Source organism: Nothobranchius furzeri, chromosome 1, assembly GCF_043380555.1.
Source record: "Nothobranchius furzeri strain GRZ-AD chromosome 1, NfurGRZ-RIMD1, whole genome shotgun sequence".
NCBI classification, from domain to species: Eukaryota; Metazoa; Chordata; class Actinopteri; order Cyprinodontiformes; family Nothobranchiidae; genus Nothobranchius; species Nothobranchius furzeri.
Genome location: NC_091741.1, coordinates 50,064,524 through 50,081,056, shown reverse-complemented (window position 1 = coordinate 50,081,056; position 16,533 = coordinate 50,064,524). Strand labels below are relative to the sequence as shown.

Below are 16,533 nucleotides of genomic sequence, written 5' to 3'. Positions count from 1 at the left end.
CAGTAACACACATAGGTTAGAAAGTAATGAGAGTAAAAGAAATACAACTTTTATGACTTGTAAATCAGATAAATGTGGCGAGAAGATGTCAGTAAAGGCTGACTTTCTCCCACAAATTTCAAAATCACTAAGATGTAAATGTTCAAAACTGAATTTTTTTGATTTGTTTCAAATATTAATATAAAGTACGTCTTTTATTTGCTGAATTCGCCTTTTTGAGGGAGTAACTTCCCCTCCTTTCGTTTGCGTTTGGACTCAGGAGAAGCGTATCCTGAAAAGGTTGCGCGTTTTGGCGATATAAATCACCACTTCAGACGTGGCCTTGGCTGAAAGAAGCGCGATTTATTCAACTTTTTTATTGAAAACATTACATTTATTCCATATTTTCTAAAAATGACGCCTTGTAGGTGCGGGATTTGTGGCAGAAATCGGACGTAGAGGGTGCACCTTTGCGCAGAGACTGGTTCAATGCCGAGTGGCTCCTCTGGGTGCACAAAGACAGCGGCTCGCAGAGGAACTTGTTCAGAGGGAACCGGAGACGCTGGGAGGCGAAATCAACAACCTCCGGAGTCGAAGTAGCGACGATCGCTCGGTTTATCCTTCCAATCACAAAATCCCACCACCGGGCTGAGAAATACAAGGTAAGGACTCGTTTCGGACGCGTGTGAGCCGGGCTGGAGGGCTGCGGAGCGGGTTAAAGCTTCTTCGCTCTGGCTTCCCGAGCATGGTTGTTTTTGCAGAAAATGGCGTCATCGCCCTCTTGTTTCTGCCTGGCCGCGGCGGGGAGAGGAATAGTTTCAGAGACTTGTAGCAGCATTTACACGAAGCGTTCACTTCCTCAAAGGCAGAATCACCTACAGCGACGTCTTTAATTCAACCACGAGCCGTAAAAACGGCAGATTGTTCGTGATCTCGCTTGGCAGAAGGACGCGCAAAGATGGAAGGGTCACTGGTCCTGTGCGCCAAGCTGCTTCTTGGAAAAGGTGGCACGGAGCCGCAAAACGCAGCGGTTTCCATCCGTAATGATAGCACTCTCCCCGGCTGGAGGTGGATCCACCAGACGGCGGATGGTTTAGTGTGCCCTCCATCTTGTTGGTGGATGTGTTTGTGGAACCGCTGCTCCGTGTCTTTGTGTATATTTTAGTCGGGTTAGCTCGTTTTTACGCCGCACTCCCCTGCCATGCTGCAAACGTTACGAGGGGCCTCTCGTCTCCAGCTTGAAAAGGTGCATTATGGACTTGCCTTTACCTCAGATCAAACGAAGCTGCGCCTTTGTTGCTGGAAATAGTGGCGTTTTTGGCCCGACAATATAAGCGTGTAAAAGGAGATTTTCGAGGATAATGGGGGCGATGCAAATCGTGCCATGAGAACGGCGACAGCCTTGCGCTCTGGTTCGCTGCCTACCACACGAGCACAGCCTGAATGAGACAAGAATAAAAGTCTTTTTGGGACGAATCACACACTTTGCTGTAAACTGGGGAAGTCCAGCGCTGCGCAATGATTGTGCTGCTGCTTTGCGCAGAGAGGGGACGGTGGCAGCTGCTGTAACCGCCGACCATTTCGACGCATGTTTTTGTGTGTGCGCTGGCCAACCTTTTGTAAATAGTTGGGAGACTCTTGGATAAAAGAGCACAATAGTATTCAAGCGGGCCCTTTATGGCCTGTGAATGTGGTCCCCAGTCCCACTCCGGCTGCCCTGGCTGGCTCTCACCGCCAGCTACGTGCATGCGTCCTCGCTCGGCGAGGCCACCGGAGTCCCAGTGTATCCGCTCCTCTCGGTTCCGGCTGTGGCGCAAAAGTCGATGTAGTGTCGTGATCCAGAGTGTTGTGATGCAGGTCAGCCGAACCAGATCGAAACCAGTGCCCAAACGCATCCACACCGGCAGCACACCGCTCTCAGTGCACGTTTTTATTAAGTTTCACGAGTTATGCAACCGCGTCATCCGCCTTTGCAAACTCATCGGGCAGTGGAACATTTTGGGACCTGTAGCCCGTTTTGCAGCGATGGCAGTGAATTAAAACAGGTATGTTATTTGCAAACACTCAGTGCCATTTGCGTCACAGCCCGCGGCCTCGCACGCCCATGGGGGGCGATGGAGTTGCAAGTGTGTGTGTGTGTGTGTGTGTGTGTGTGTGTGTGTGTGTGTGTGTGTGTGTGTGTGTGTGTGTGTGTGTGTGTGTGTGTGTGTGTGTGCGTGCGTGCGTGCGTGCGTGCGTGCGTGCGTGCGTGCGTGCGTGTGTGTGTGTGTGTGTGTGTGTGTGTGCTGACGCTGCCCCACCTGAAAAGGAACCAATAGACAAGGACCCGGGTGGCAACAATCGCCGTGCGCCTCCACGCTGAAGTGGTGTACCGAGTTGGGACTGAACGCGGAAGATCGCCTCGTTTGTTCGGGTCGGTTGGGTTTCCACCGCGATGCGTAAGTGGACGCGTGAACACTCGGCTTAATCCTGCCTCAGCGCTTCACAGGCCAGCCGGAGAGGAGAGGAGAGGAGCATATCCGGTGCTCGTGGTGCTCGGTGCATGTGGCCTTTCAGGACTCGCTCTTCACTGTCTCCGCTGGATCGTGATGATTTGACCGTAAAAACTTTATTACCAGCGCAGAGAGGAAGGCCGAGGGATCGGACACCGGAGAGGCAGCGCGTTCATGATGATTCGGGTTTGGGAGTAAATCCAGGAAGGGTTTATTTGTTGTGGCTGCGCCTTTGGGCACTGCGCATGGTTTCATCAACGGGACCTCCAAACGACGCCGAAAAATCACAGAAGTGTCTTTCTAAGCTTTCACAAGGAAAACGTTCGTTTTAAACTATAATATACATTCATGTTCAGCGTAAAGGATGACGGCAGTGTTTTTATGAGGTAATAATGCATCTTATTTAGATCAGTGGCACTCAAAACAGTTGTGGCCAGGTCCCCGTTGTGGGTCGTGGGACACAAGCTGGAGGTCTGGAGAGGATTTCCAGAAATCAAACAGAAAAATAATAAATGCTAGAAGTGAATTTCTATACTTTAACCTGTGTATTTTTTATGTTCTAGTTTTAACAGCTTGTTAGCAGCGTTCGTACAGTTTAACCTGGGATTTTTGGGCTCATAAGTTTTCCTGGTCTATGGGTCAAAAGCTGAAAATGTAGGAGACCTCTGCTGTAGCTTACCCAGGCATTATGCCAAAAGGTCAGATTAAACAAAAACTCGTTACCCTGAGTTATACTCAGTGGGAGAAATGCTGCCCTAATGTTATGTTGAATTCTTCCTTTAGATTGTTGCAACTTTAAAACTTAACTTAGTTCCTCAGAGATCATGTTTGGTGTAATTCTAGTGAGGAAGACTAATCAGACATCGAATAATCTCTGATTCAACAGAGAGAACGGACATAATTGTTCTAGAGGATCTAAATCTCTGCGGTTATCAGAATGTTTCTTTTCTGAAGTTAACTTGAGACATCAGCAGCAGGACAGTCTGATTCCTCCTTGCTGAAGTGTTGCGGGTATCATGGTTTTTATCATCTTGGAGCCTGACAGCAACAGTTCAGTGATGCAACAGCATGATTCAGTCGATTTAATGGTGTCGTATTGTGTTCAGCCATTGAGTCAGCTTGTCAAACTTGAGCAAAAGTCATTCAGCAAAGCCGTTAACCTGCTAGTCACACAGTCAGTCAGTAAAGCACGTGTGGTGAAAGATCCAGTTAGCAGGGCAGCTCAGCATCTGCTGCTCAGTTAGTTAGTAGGTCAGCTCTGTTCATCCCGCCAGCCTGACCCTAAGTGATATGTTGCTGTGTCAGTGGTGTATGTGAACTCTGTTTGCACCACAGCTTGACCTGTAAAGACAAAGCTACTACTACATCTACTACAGAGATACAAGTGTCTTAACACATGGTTCCATTGAATCTGCTGTCATATCTTACATCACTTAGCAGTGATTTAAGAGGATTTTATGTGTTGTTGCTTTTCTTTGCTCTTTATTGCTCCCCACGTATAGTTTCTGCTTGTAGTTAAATATGTTTGTATGATTTCAGCGCTGTGTTTCCACACCTGGCCTGAAAATGGCCATCATGCAGATTCCATGCTATATTTATTTAAATCTGTGTCCGTGCTCCTGTTCCACTCTGCTGCTGCATCTCTTGCTCTGATGTGCCGGGCCTGTGTGATTGCTGGGATCACAGCAACATTCCCTACAACCCTCACTTGGAAAGTCCTATCATAAATTTTCTTGTTGATGTTTAGCTCCAGCTCTTCTGACCCAGGGTGTTGTGGCTTGGTCAGGTGAGGGAGTTTGGAGCAAACCAGCGTTTGTTTCAGACTTCTTGACCCAATCTCCTTCTGTGCAGCAAACGCTGATGAGCGACATTTGTTGTAGTCTAATAAGTGACAGCAGATTGGTTGCTAGTGCTCTTATTTACCATCAGACCTTGTTTAGTTCAACCCTTCTGAGCGTCTTTCAGCAGACACAATGAATGGTGTTTATTTTTTGCCTTTGATGGAACTTGTTAGCTTTACCCATTTTATTTGCAGTTATTTGGATTTCCAACTACAGCTGGATTTGTTTTGTGTCAGCCTTTGAGATAATTTTTCCTAATCTTTACTTACATGAACTAATTGTGCTGTAAACGGGACATAATCCCCAGAGTTTAAAATGTATTAATGCAAATACAGGATGGGTTTGATATTTTGTCAAGTGTCAACAAAGGTTTATACAGTGGTGTGAAAAACAATTTGCCCCCTTCCTGATTTCTTATTCTTTTGCATGTTTGTCACACAAAATGTTTCTGATCATCAAACACATTTAACCGTTAGTCAACGATAACACAAGTAAACACAAAATGCAGTTTTGAAATGATGGTTTTTATTATTTAGGGAGAGAACAAAATCCAAACCTACATTGCCCTGTGTGAAAAAGTAATCGCCCCCCTTGTTAAAAAATAATCCAACTGTGGTGTTTCACACCTGAGTTCAGTTTCTGTAGCCACCCCCAAGCCTGATTACTGCCACACCTGTTTCAATCAAGAAATCACCTAAATATGAGCTGCCTGACACAGAGAAGTAGATCAAAAGCACCTCAAAAGCTAGACATCATGCCAAGATCCAAAGCTATTCAAGAACAAATGAGAACAAAAGTAATTGAGATCCATCAGTCTGGTAAAGGTTATAAAGCCATTTCTAAAGCTTTGGGACTCCGGCGAACCACAGTGAGATCCATTATCCACAATGGCAACAACATGGAACAGTGGTGAACCTTCCCAGGAGTGAGCGGCCGACCAAAATTACCCCAAGAGCGCAGAGACAACTCATCCGAGAGGTCACAAAAGACCCCAGGACAACTTCTAAAGAACTGCAGGCCTCACTTGCCTGAATTAAGGTCAGTGTTCACGACTCCACCGTAAGAAAGAGACTGGGCAAAAAGGGCCTGCATGGCAGATTTCCAAGACGCAAACCAATGTTAAGCAAAAAGAACATTAGGGCTCGTCTCAATTTTGCTAAGAAACACCTCGATGATTGCCAAGACGTTTGGGAAAATACCTCGTGGACTGATGAGACAAAAGTTGAACTTTTTGAAGGCAAACGTCCCGTTACATGTGGCGTAGAAGTAACACAGCATTTCAGACAAAGAACATCATACCAACAGTAAAATATGGTGGTGGTAGTGTGATGGTCTGGGGTTGTTTTGCTGCTTCAGGAACTGGAAGGCTTGCTGTGATAAATGGAACCATGAATTCTACTGTCTACCAAAACATCCTGAAGGAGAATGTCCGGCCATCTGTTCGTCAACTAAAGCTGAAGCCATCTTGGGTGCTGCAGCAGGACAATGACCCAAAACACACCAGCAAATCCACCTCTGAATGGCTGAAGAACAACAAAATGAAGACTTTGGAGTGGCCTAGTCAAAGTCCTGACCTGCATCCTATTGAGATGCTATGGCATGACCTTAAAAAGGCGGTTCATGCTAGAAAACCCTCAAATAAAGCTGAATTACAACAATTCTGCAAAGATGAGCGGGCCAAAATTCCTCCAGAGCGCTGTAAAAGACTCGTAACAAGTTATCACAAACGATTGATTGCAGTTATTGCTGCTACGGGAGGCCCAACCAGTTATTAGGTTCAGGGGGCAATTACTTTTTCACACAGGGCAATGTAGGTTTGAATTTTGTTCTCTCCCTAAATAATAAAATCCATCATTTCAAAACTGCATTTTGTGTTTACTTGTGTTATCTTTGACTAATGGTTAAATGTGTTTGATGATCAGAAACATTTTGTGTGAAAAAACCTGCAAAAGAATAAGAAATCAGGAAGGGGCAAATAGTTTTTCACACCACTGTAACTGTCCCACCTTAAGTTTGGTGAAGCAGCATTATTTACAACTCACTGATTATGGAAACCATAGTTTTGATTATTTTGGTCAGTATTAGAATCATGTTCACAAATTGGGAGACACACTAAATTTATTTATCCTTTTGTAGCGTAATGGTTCTTGGCTCTTTCAACTGTAATGGTGCTCTTTCAACTGAAAAGGCAAAAAGAATGCTGTGGTGGGACTCACCAAAATAAAAGCATCAAGGGATACTCCCAGCACTAGATACCTAAGTTGAACTTACTTATATAGTTGTATATTTTCCTCTCCACTGTCGCTTTATGCTTGCTTAGTATGAGGATTGCTGTATAGTCACTGACACTAGTCAGTGACTTGATACAATTTGCTGGGTTCCTTATATAGGAAACATTATTTCTGATTGGCTTAATGAACTGACCTGAATTGGAATGTTTATTATGTGAAGTGCCTTGAGACGACTCTTGTCGTGATTTGGCGCTATATAAATAAACTTGAATTGAATTGAATGAATGACTATGGGAATGTATACCCAAACTAGCTAAGTGTGTCTTTAAAGCAAGATATTTTGTAGAAGAATATTTCAGATTGTGTAAAGTAGCTAGAGTTCACTTTGCAAACAGTTTTTTAATCACAGCAGGTGGCAGAGACGGGCTCTTTAGCTGTCATCAAAACTTCTGAGAAGATTGAGAGACAAAAATTAACATTACTACAATCAATACCATAAAAATGCCTGCATCAGACCTAATTAGGAATAAGCCTGCCACCAACAATTTTTTTGATAACCGGCTAATCTCCAGTTATTTTAGCGATTTTTAACTAATCGGATCATGCATACACTGTAGCTTATGGCATCAGCATGCAGCTACTCTAATAAAATCATTGTGAGTTTCTAACTTTGAGTGTTATCTTCAAGTGGTTTGTGCTGCCTGTAAAACTCAAGACAGTTAGGATGGTTTGTTATTAAACAACATCTTATAAACTTTTAAACTTGTAGAGCAAAAGAGAAAAATAAAAAATGAAAGGCAGCTGAAACTAAAAATGGTGTTCTTCCCTTTAGGAAGCTCTTACATCACTGTCGGACTGATGTGGCAGGCAGGTTGTACCTTGCAGATTTTTCATTGCATATGCTTCTCTTGAGCTTTAAAAAAATCCTGCCAAACTTTTGATCTCCGTTGCCGGTTTGCCAGGATTGTTTTGGCTTTTCCGGTGACACCACGGCTGACCCCAAAGACCACTCCTGTACATGCGTATCAAGGGCAGAAAGGTAGACGAAGCAGCCGAGGGTACATCAGGAATTTGAGAGAACGGCAAAACTTAAAAACATTTATTTTATTTTATTATTGACGATTTTGGTTTTGGATTTAATTGTGTCTAATCAACTAAACACAGCAGCACTAACTAGGACACTAACTAAACCTGTTATTTTTGATTGAGCAGCAACACGAACAAAAAAATACTACGATGCTATAAAAGCAGAGAAGAGCTTTTTGTCCATGCGATTTTAAAGAGGTCCTTCACTGAGAAACACTTTTTTTTACTGATTATTCTTGAAAATGATCAGTCACTCTGAGTTTTTCATGCAGGCTAAACATGAAAATAGTCTCTTACACCTATGTCCTGCTCTAATTCCTGATAGAAACTAGACGATGAAACTTTTGGATAGGAAAAGCCTGACAGATCTACGTCACACTGTCACTTAACATTCATCTTGACTCACGACAGGGAAGGCTGTTGTTGGTTTAAAGTCAAAAAGTCACATTTAGTTATAGAGCACATTTAAAACAGCATGTCAGGCTACCAAAGGGCTGAACAAAGAAGGATAACAATTAAACAAAACAGATGAATAAACTAAAACATTTAGCAGTGGATTAAACTATAAAACCGCAATAAAAGAAACTAGCAATACACATGATGAAACAGAAGGACCACCTAAAATCGTGCAGCACACTAGTGGGATAGGGTTTACAGCAGCAAAAACACTGAAATCCCTGTCCAAGTTAACAGCTAACAACCATTCTAAAGAAATTAAGTTTTAGGGAAGATTTAAAACAAACTATCAAAGAAGCTAAAGTGGACTTTCAAAGTTTTAGAGCAGAAAAAACAGTTAATCTCAGGATTTCTTTGCTGGTTTAGTATCCAGCAACTTGCTGAACATGTCTCGACTAGGGCTGCAACAAACGATTATTTGGATAATCAATGAATCGGATGGGGTCTCGACACGATTAATCGATTAATCGGATTACATAGGGGCATTTTTTAAAACTGCTAGGGAAACATTATTTTTCTCCTTCCTTCACTTTATTAAACACAACATTATTAGAAAACAGTTCAATAGCAGAAAAACAACATGCCATCACCTAAATTGTCTTATAAGGTGTATAGACAGAGACCCTAAGCTACACCTATCTGTGACCTAAAGTGCTTGGTCCAAGTTAAACAGCTTAAAGAGCAAGTCAAACCCTACCAGAGTCTAACTCCACTCCCACTTCATGTTTGAAAAATGCAACACATGCTGTTGCCTGGCAGACCGAGAGGGCGGAGCCGCTAACAAATACACACACACACAGGCTCACAACAGCATTGTGACATCATAATGTACCAGTTTACATCATAGCATACTTCTTAGCCAATAGCGGTGGCAGATTTAAATTAAAATACAGTGCAGAGTTTTTACCTGACAACGGCACAACACTGCCAGTTTTAGGCAGAATATTTAAATTTTAACTAAGATGCACTGAAGTGCTAAATTATTGACTACATGTGTCTGCAGCACAATTAGACGCTCGTTTATTTAGTTTATCAGCACAAAAAAAAATTTATTTGGGGGTGACTTGCTCTTTAAGGGCAATTCTCATCTGTTTTGTTTGATCTCATCTGTAGACATTTATTATAACTGGGGATGTCAAACAACTAATTTTAAATGTAATTAAACATAGGCTGTGAATTAATCAAAATTAATCACCATTTCCAAAAATGACTGAAAAAATACCAAATTAAACAAAAGTAAATGAATGCCATCCTCCTTGTGATGATGCCCTGGGCAACTGCCATACAGTCACATCAAGAAATGCTGCTGATCATTCCAATGATCCCAAATAGACTCACATTAGGCCACATGAAAGCAACTGAACCCAAAAATATATTAACCAGTATATAACTGCACTCTCACACACAACACACCTTTAGCAACAGTTAGGACTCCTCCCTCCCTTTTAAAAACGTTTTCGCTTCTGAGGGCATTGCAGCTGTAAAACCACATGCTAGTAGTCAGACCCCGGTGTGATCAACCAGTTTCTGCGGGAATGTGACGGCGGAACCGGTTCGCAGCCCCCCCCCCCCTATCTAATAGCGTCGCGCTTACAATTTTATAGAATTTTTTAACGAGCTTAGGGCATGTCTAGCCTGTGTAATAATCCGGGGCTTGGGTGAATCACTTTTGAAAAGTTTTTAACTTACCTGGACACAGAGCTCTCTCCCTCCTCGCTGATGATTCTGACATGCTTGCGTTTAAGACGCTGCATCATCACTGCAGCACTCCCATGCCATGCTAAGTCTGACCTACAAACGTTGCAGGTAACGAATGTCTTCGCCTGATTTAACTGAAAATGCTCCCAAACTTTAGAAGTTTTTACTTATTTGGGGTCTCGCTGCTTCTGCCATGTTCCTCTTTTCAAACACTTGCCGGCTCTCCGGTCTGCGCGCAACGGCGGGCGGGAGGGGAGGGGGCTTTTGGAAGAGTTGCGCAACACAACGAATCGATGACGCAATTCGTTGCCAACGCTTTTAGTAATCGATTTTCATCGAATTTATCGATTCATTGTTGCAGCCCTAGTCTCGACTAGTAGAAGCTAACTGTTAGCATTATCAACTCCACCACATTGCAGAACTCCTTCAGGCTTGAATTATTTGAGGAGATGAAACACCAGCTTTGCAAAACAAACAGAGTGAAGGTCCTCTTTAATCACAATAATGATTTTTCCTGTCAATTATGAAGTTTTTCGGATCATTTTGAGCCTAAATTAAAATACAAATGCCCCATTTTAGTGCCAAAGTTCCTAAACTTTACCATTCAGTGATTGTGAGAAAGTTAATTTCAGGCAATGGGGAACTGTACCAGTTGGTCACATCGCTGTACTAACTGGCATTACTGGTGTGTCTGCCAGCTGTCTGCATCGTGTCAGAGTGTGTCATCCTGTGTGTCTGCCTTCGTTCAGCCACAGCAAACAAACATCAGAAGACATTGATTGCTGCCTCACATCTCTTGGCACCAGAACCAAAGAGTTAACCAGTTATTTGTACAGGGATTTGTTTTATTTACACACACTTTCAAAGTAAATAAGGTTTTTGGTGATTACTTAAATCAGTGTATGAGAAAGAAAGCCAGATTTTATGGAGGAATAGAGAGGAAGTTTCTAAGTCTTCAGTTGCCAATCAAGGGTTCAAAGATGATTTGTCATAAATTACAGCATTCTTCTGAAAAGCAAACATGTTAACAAATTGTTCCCTGACTAGCCTGAATAATCTCAGGCAGATAAATCTGTGAATCAGATGTGTTAAATATTGAGTGTTGAAGCTTGTTTTGTTAGAAATGCACGCAGGAAAAAATGGTGCTTTAAGAATATCAGGATTGTGGGAACGGTGAGGGCACAGAGTCCTGAAGTCAGGAGATTGGTTTTGTTGGTTTCTGGAGAAGATGATGATTAAATATCAGGATGTTAGCCGTACATGTTTTGTTGTCAGGCTTAACTTGACACATTCCCTGAAATGAAAGTCTTGAGGACACAAATTTATTTAAGTTTTTATCTCAGAGGTAAAAGGTTTTTATCTCACTTTTTCTCCAGTTTCAGCCATTGTTCCTGTGCTACCCTGATCATCAGAAGTCCATCAAACACACCTCTAACAACCGAGGATAGAAAGGCTTTTTTCTTTTCCTCTTTCTTCATTGATCTTCTGAAATTGGTCTTTCAGCAAATGTCAAACAAGGAGTCTTTTTGTTACTTGAAAAATATTTCCACAGCTTCATGGACCTTCCAGGAAAATGATATTTTTCTGTAAAAACGTGTTTCCCATAATTGAATGCTTCTGGCTCACTGGATATAAAATATTCAGCACTAACTTGTTCTGTTTGAGGTGATGTATCATTGTTGTTTACCTGAGCTTGGACAGCAGTGGCTAGTCATTTGAAACGGATGCAGTAAAGCATCTAGAAAGCTTTAATCCAGGCACTGATTAGGAGGCAGAGGGATGTTGTTCTTTCTAGATGTTTTCTCAGCCCAGGACACCTTCACTTTCATTACCTGAGTCATAACAGTACTCACTACTTCTTAGCCATGTCCGTCTGTTGCCATGGAAGCGGGAGAGTCCCTTGAGTCATGTGTGTTGCTGATTAGTGTGTGGCTAAATGAGTTTGTGTTAAACTGTACCCATAAAACAAGTTATTTCTGTCGGGCTTGGATAGGTTCTGGTGGGTCACGTCAAGCTGATGGCTGTTCAGACTCAGTATGTAGCCACCTTCCAGAGGCTAATATACATATTTTTTAACTTTTTTTAAAAAATAAGACTTTAATCAAAATTGCTGTAATTCCCAGATTTTCAAATGCTGTTTTTTTAAACTTTGCTGTTAAAAGTATTTCCCACCAGTATCATAGTTAAATGTTTTCAACCAGCAAACAGATTTCATATAATTAACCCCAGTAATTATATAACTCACTTTTTAAGTGATTATTACATTTGAAAATGGAATGAAACTATTCAAATATGTGAAAGAGCAATTCTCCCCTAAACCTGTAACACCTTCGGTGCCAACAACTACAACCAAGTGTTTGTGATGACTGATGAGTCTGTCACATCACTGTGGAGGAAATTTGTCCCTCTCTCCTCAACAGAGTTTTGTTTGTTTAAAGGTGCAATATCTAAGAATGAGGAAACATTGACATTCTGTGGTCAAATTGTGTACTGCAGTCCATTTTTCTAAACGATGAAAATATCTATCACACCTGTTTCATGAGTTTTATGGCTCTTGCCAGTTAAAGATCAGTACCCGAAGATTCCAGATGGCAAGCGAAGACGAGTCATACAAAGTAAAGCTTGGTGTGACTTTTCCACTCGTAGCACTCAGCTTTAGCTCAAACTGTACCTCGCAGAGCAAATCTCACAAGTCATGGGATCACACTGTATGACCCAGTTCTCGGATGCAACCTGACTGCTCACGCTGTATATCTGGTAGCAACACGTCGGACCTAAAAATATGCTAAAAATAGCAGTTTTTACACAACAAGCTGGACTTTTTTTGTGTCATTAATGTCTGTTGTCCTTCAGTAGTGCTGTAGGAGGAGGACACAGGGCTTTGTAGGGGTTGGATGAGGAAAAAGAAAGTAAATCAATCTTTTGTAATCAGTTTAATTTGACATAAACACGCTTTCTTGACAATTCTTGTCATTGTGTGCGTAAAAAAAAGTGTGGGAATAAAAACGAACGACGTGTGTTAATAGGGAAATAGCTGGTGACCTGCGTTGATGCATATTTGCGCATGCGCCATGAGCGGTTCTGGTAGTTTTTGGGTCACGGCCACTTGCAGCGCCGCGTCAACAGTGCGATGCACTCACAAGGGATGAGCTAAATATCAAACACACCAGAAATCAGTGCAAGCTCACGTGGTGTTAATCGCCTCTTGGAACCCCCTGTATACTACACGACGTTCAGCGCACAACTTGCCCCGATCTTGTGGATTCGCACACGAGGGGAAAATCGGATCAAAAAAGTGAAAAGGTCGCACAGTGTCTGCCCTGCTTGTTGATAAGTAGATAGATAAATTGTCATATCTGGTGCAAGCACTGTTGGGTGTTGAATGGTAGGAAGCACTTGCTACAGTTATTGCAGTAATATGCCTCCAGCATTAGAGGAAGCATAGTTGTTAGTTGTTAATGGTTATTCACTTCACACATACTTTTCACTGTAAAATCCAGTCGTTGGTCATTAAGCTTGAGATATTTTTAGTTCCAACTATTTGCTACTAATTTCCTGTTAGCATTGCTAGCTCAACGACGTTAGCCTCTGGTCCTCTTCAGCTGACATTAGAGTAAAACTAAAAGATGCAGTGGCTTTTTAGGGGTGCAAGAAATAACTTCTGGGTTGCTCCTTTTAACTCGGTTAGGGTTAGCTTACCCCCAAATTCCACCACCTCCGTTCCGCTCCGCTCCGGCACGAACTCCGGAGCAAAATCGGTCCCATTGTAGTCAATCAGAGCAATTCCACTACTGCGGCCTTGCTCCGGCAGTGCGGCGTAGTGCGCCGCCCTCTGCTCCGGCGTCCGGCAAAAATAGAGTCGATCCTATTTTTGCCGGACGCCGGAGCACCTCCGCAGTCAATGGACAGGAATCACAACCGCCCAACAGGAAAAGGAGCAAGCACAACTTCCGTTTTTCACAATAAATCGATAAACAAAAAGCGTTTTTTGTTTCATTTGCACAGGTTTAACAACTTTTAACAACTATCAATGGCGGTTGAACTTTAAATGCTCAAAAATAAGCCATAAATACAGTTTCCACTATCAAAGTAGTCACACTTTGTTGATCCAAACACTGCTGATCTCTCAACACAAATGATGGCAGATTAAACAGTTCATTTCGATGCTTCTCTCACACAACGGGTGTTTGGATCTAACTTCCGCGTTTATTGCTCGGACTGTAGGGCTGTCGCGGTTGAGGAATTCCCCCTGCGGTGATTCAGGGTGGCTTAATATTGCTGTGTGCAATATTATTGCAGCCCCTTTTTTTATTGCAGTACTATCTAAACATAATGTTTACACATTTAAAAAAGGTTAAAAATTGACATGCCTTCTTTAATAACACTTTACTGAATGCAGATCAAAGGGCAGTAACAACACAGATCGCCGTAACGTTTGTTTCTCCGACAGTCGGAGTCCGACTGAACTTAAAAACAACAAAATTCAGGAGGTTAAACTTTTAAATGCAAATTTGGCTGCAGCATCTAACAAATAAGAAACAAGTCCCCATTTTGTTTAGTTGTTTAAAATCAAGCATAAAAAAATTACATGTACCGGGCGCGCGCGCGCCGGGGGGCGGCCACACTATCATTTCACTTTCACACACACACGAATGACGGTGATTTATAGCTCGGTCACGTCCTTGTTACCTACAAGGAAAACCAGCATGTTAACCATATACGGTTTGAGAGAGGATCTGAGAGGGGTGGCAACATTTCCAGCAACACTGAAAACCCTCTCGGATGGTGCGCTCGTTGCACGCACACGTACCTGCGTGCGACTCTGGCGAGCAAAGGGAATCTCTCCCGGTTGTTGCTCCACCATGTCAGGGGGTTTCTTTAGGGTGGATGCATTCCTCCTGCAGGTAGCGAGTGAGCTCCAGCTCGGCTCAAACTCTCTTCGGGACGGTTGCAGAAGCAGTGCTTGTCCGGGACTTCAGCAGGTCTCCAAGCGTTTATTTATTTATTTTTTTTGCCACTGGTGGCAGCTCTGTCTCGGCCAAGGACTCTGGCTGCGCAGCAGCTGACGTACTGAAAACCAAAGTGCTCCCAAAGGAGCGAAGTAACGTTTCGTTTTGATACCAGTGCAGCCATCCTTCTCAACATGCATCATTGTGTTGAACCAAGTTCAGTAATCGCGGTGGCCCATGATGCAGCACGGTGGGCTTCTTCATATTGCGATATTTCATTTTTGCGGTTACCGCGACAGCCCTATCGGACTGTATCGCAAGATCTCGAAAATCCCGCGCATGCCTGTTTGCCCACCTCAGGTCTCCGCACCGGAGCGGAGCCGTTGTAGAGCAGGTATAGTAAAATTTGAGTTTGGAAGGGAGCGGCTGCGGAAGGCGGGGGCGGACCGGAGTGGAGCGGAGGTAGTGGAATTTGGGGGCTAGGGTTGGCGTTGGTTCTTTATACAGCTCTGGAACTTTGTGCCTGCGGATATTGAATTACAAATGCAGTGTTTGTTTCGGCACAGACTCGGCAACCCTGCGGGCTCACTAATTTTATTTAGTGACTACGTTTCTATTTAGTTTTTTTGAAAGGAGTTAAACTGACAGTGACAACCCCACAGCTGACTGAGAAGGAAATCTGTTTCAATCTAACCTTCCTTCCAACATTATTGAGACATTAGACTGTTTAGTGATCATTTCACTGTAAAAGTCTTACATAATGCTCCTTTAACTTTTATTTCTTAAGGCCAGGCTGGTTTGGGTAGTTTGTTCCCATTATGAAACTAAGCATTAAAATGAAACTTGATACATCTGCAACATTTTAATGGGTTCTAGAATTCCCAACTGCATTTAGCTTGTTGAATATAGACAGCGTAGGGTTTCTAATGTAGCATAGGTCAAAGTCTGCGCCAGCTCTGTCCTGCTTTCTGATGCTAACTAGTAATGTTGTAATGGCCATGGAGAAATGGTTTGCTCTGAGAAAAGCTGGTTTAACATATCAAAAGCTATGACGCGTACCCTTAAGTCTAAATGCTCCAACCCACTTCAGCATTAGCAAATGTATACATAATGCTAACCACAGAACAATGCTAGCCCAAGTTACTGCTAACGTCCTTGTTGGACGAGAAGAAAACAAGAGGATGTCAGAGCACACGTGTAACGTTCCAGGATATACTCAGAATATTCAGACTTTGATATCTACAGTTTTTCTACTGAATTATCTGGATATGGTACACAGATCTACAGAGATTCTAGATTTGGGCAGTGTCACAGAACCATCGGGCTAAACCGGCTAATCAGTACACAGCTCATTTAATATTCATACCATGACCAAGTGGGCGTGGCAAGACAGTATTTCCATCGTGGTACTTTGTTGTGGAGTTGTTTAGGTCCCTTAAACGGGACTCTTGAGCCATTACCAGCCCCAGAAACGTTTCATTAGCGTTATAGAGGCCCAAACAGCTGTTTTCAAAGGTAAAGTTGTAGAACACTTTAAATGTGATAAAATGATGATTTATAGTGATGGTTGGTGAAACCAGCACTATAAATGGTCCTCTATCTGGTTTTTAGGTTGTAGATGTGAGGTATGGTGGAGGAAATGGTAGCACCGTTGCCTTGCAGAAAGAAGGTTTGAATCCCGGCTGTGGTACTTTTGTGTTTTTTTGTAAGACCTTCTTCACCACTCTCTCTTTATTCTGCTCTCCCCACCTATTCCACCTTCCTCAGGAACCACTGATTTCCCTTTTTCCTATTCACTCTC

At 42.8% G+C, this 16,533-nt stretch overlaps 1 protein-coding gene across 3 annotated transcripts in view; it reads left to right on the top strand.

The window, feature by feature from the left end:
* Positions 1-16,533, top strand: part of znf800b (zinc finger protein 800b) — a 61,388-nt gene that overhangs the window by 21,581 nt on the left and 23,274 nt on the right. Inside the window, exon 1 of one of the 3 annotated variants that reach the window (XM_015958062.3) lies at positions 49-641. The exons of 1 other annotated variant lie outside the window; for it this stretch is intronic. The gene's annotated coding sequence lies outside the window, so the exon portion shown is untranslated. Of the gene's footprint in view, positions 1-48; positions 642-2,330; positions 2,418-16,533 lie in introns of those variants that run through there. One more of the 3 variants, XM_054739651.2, reaches the window with a different exon arrangement.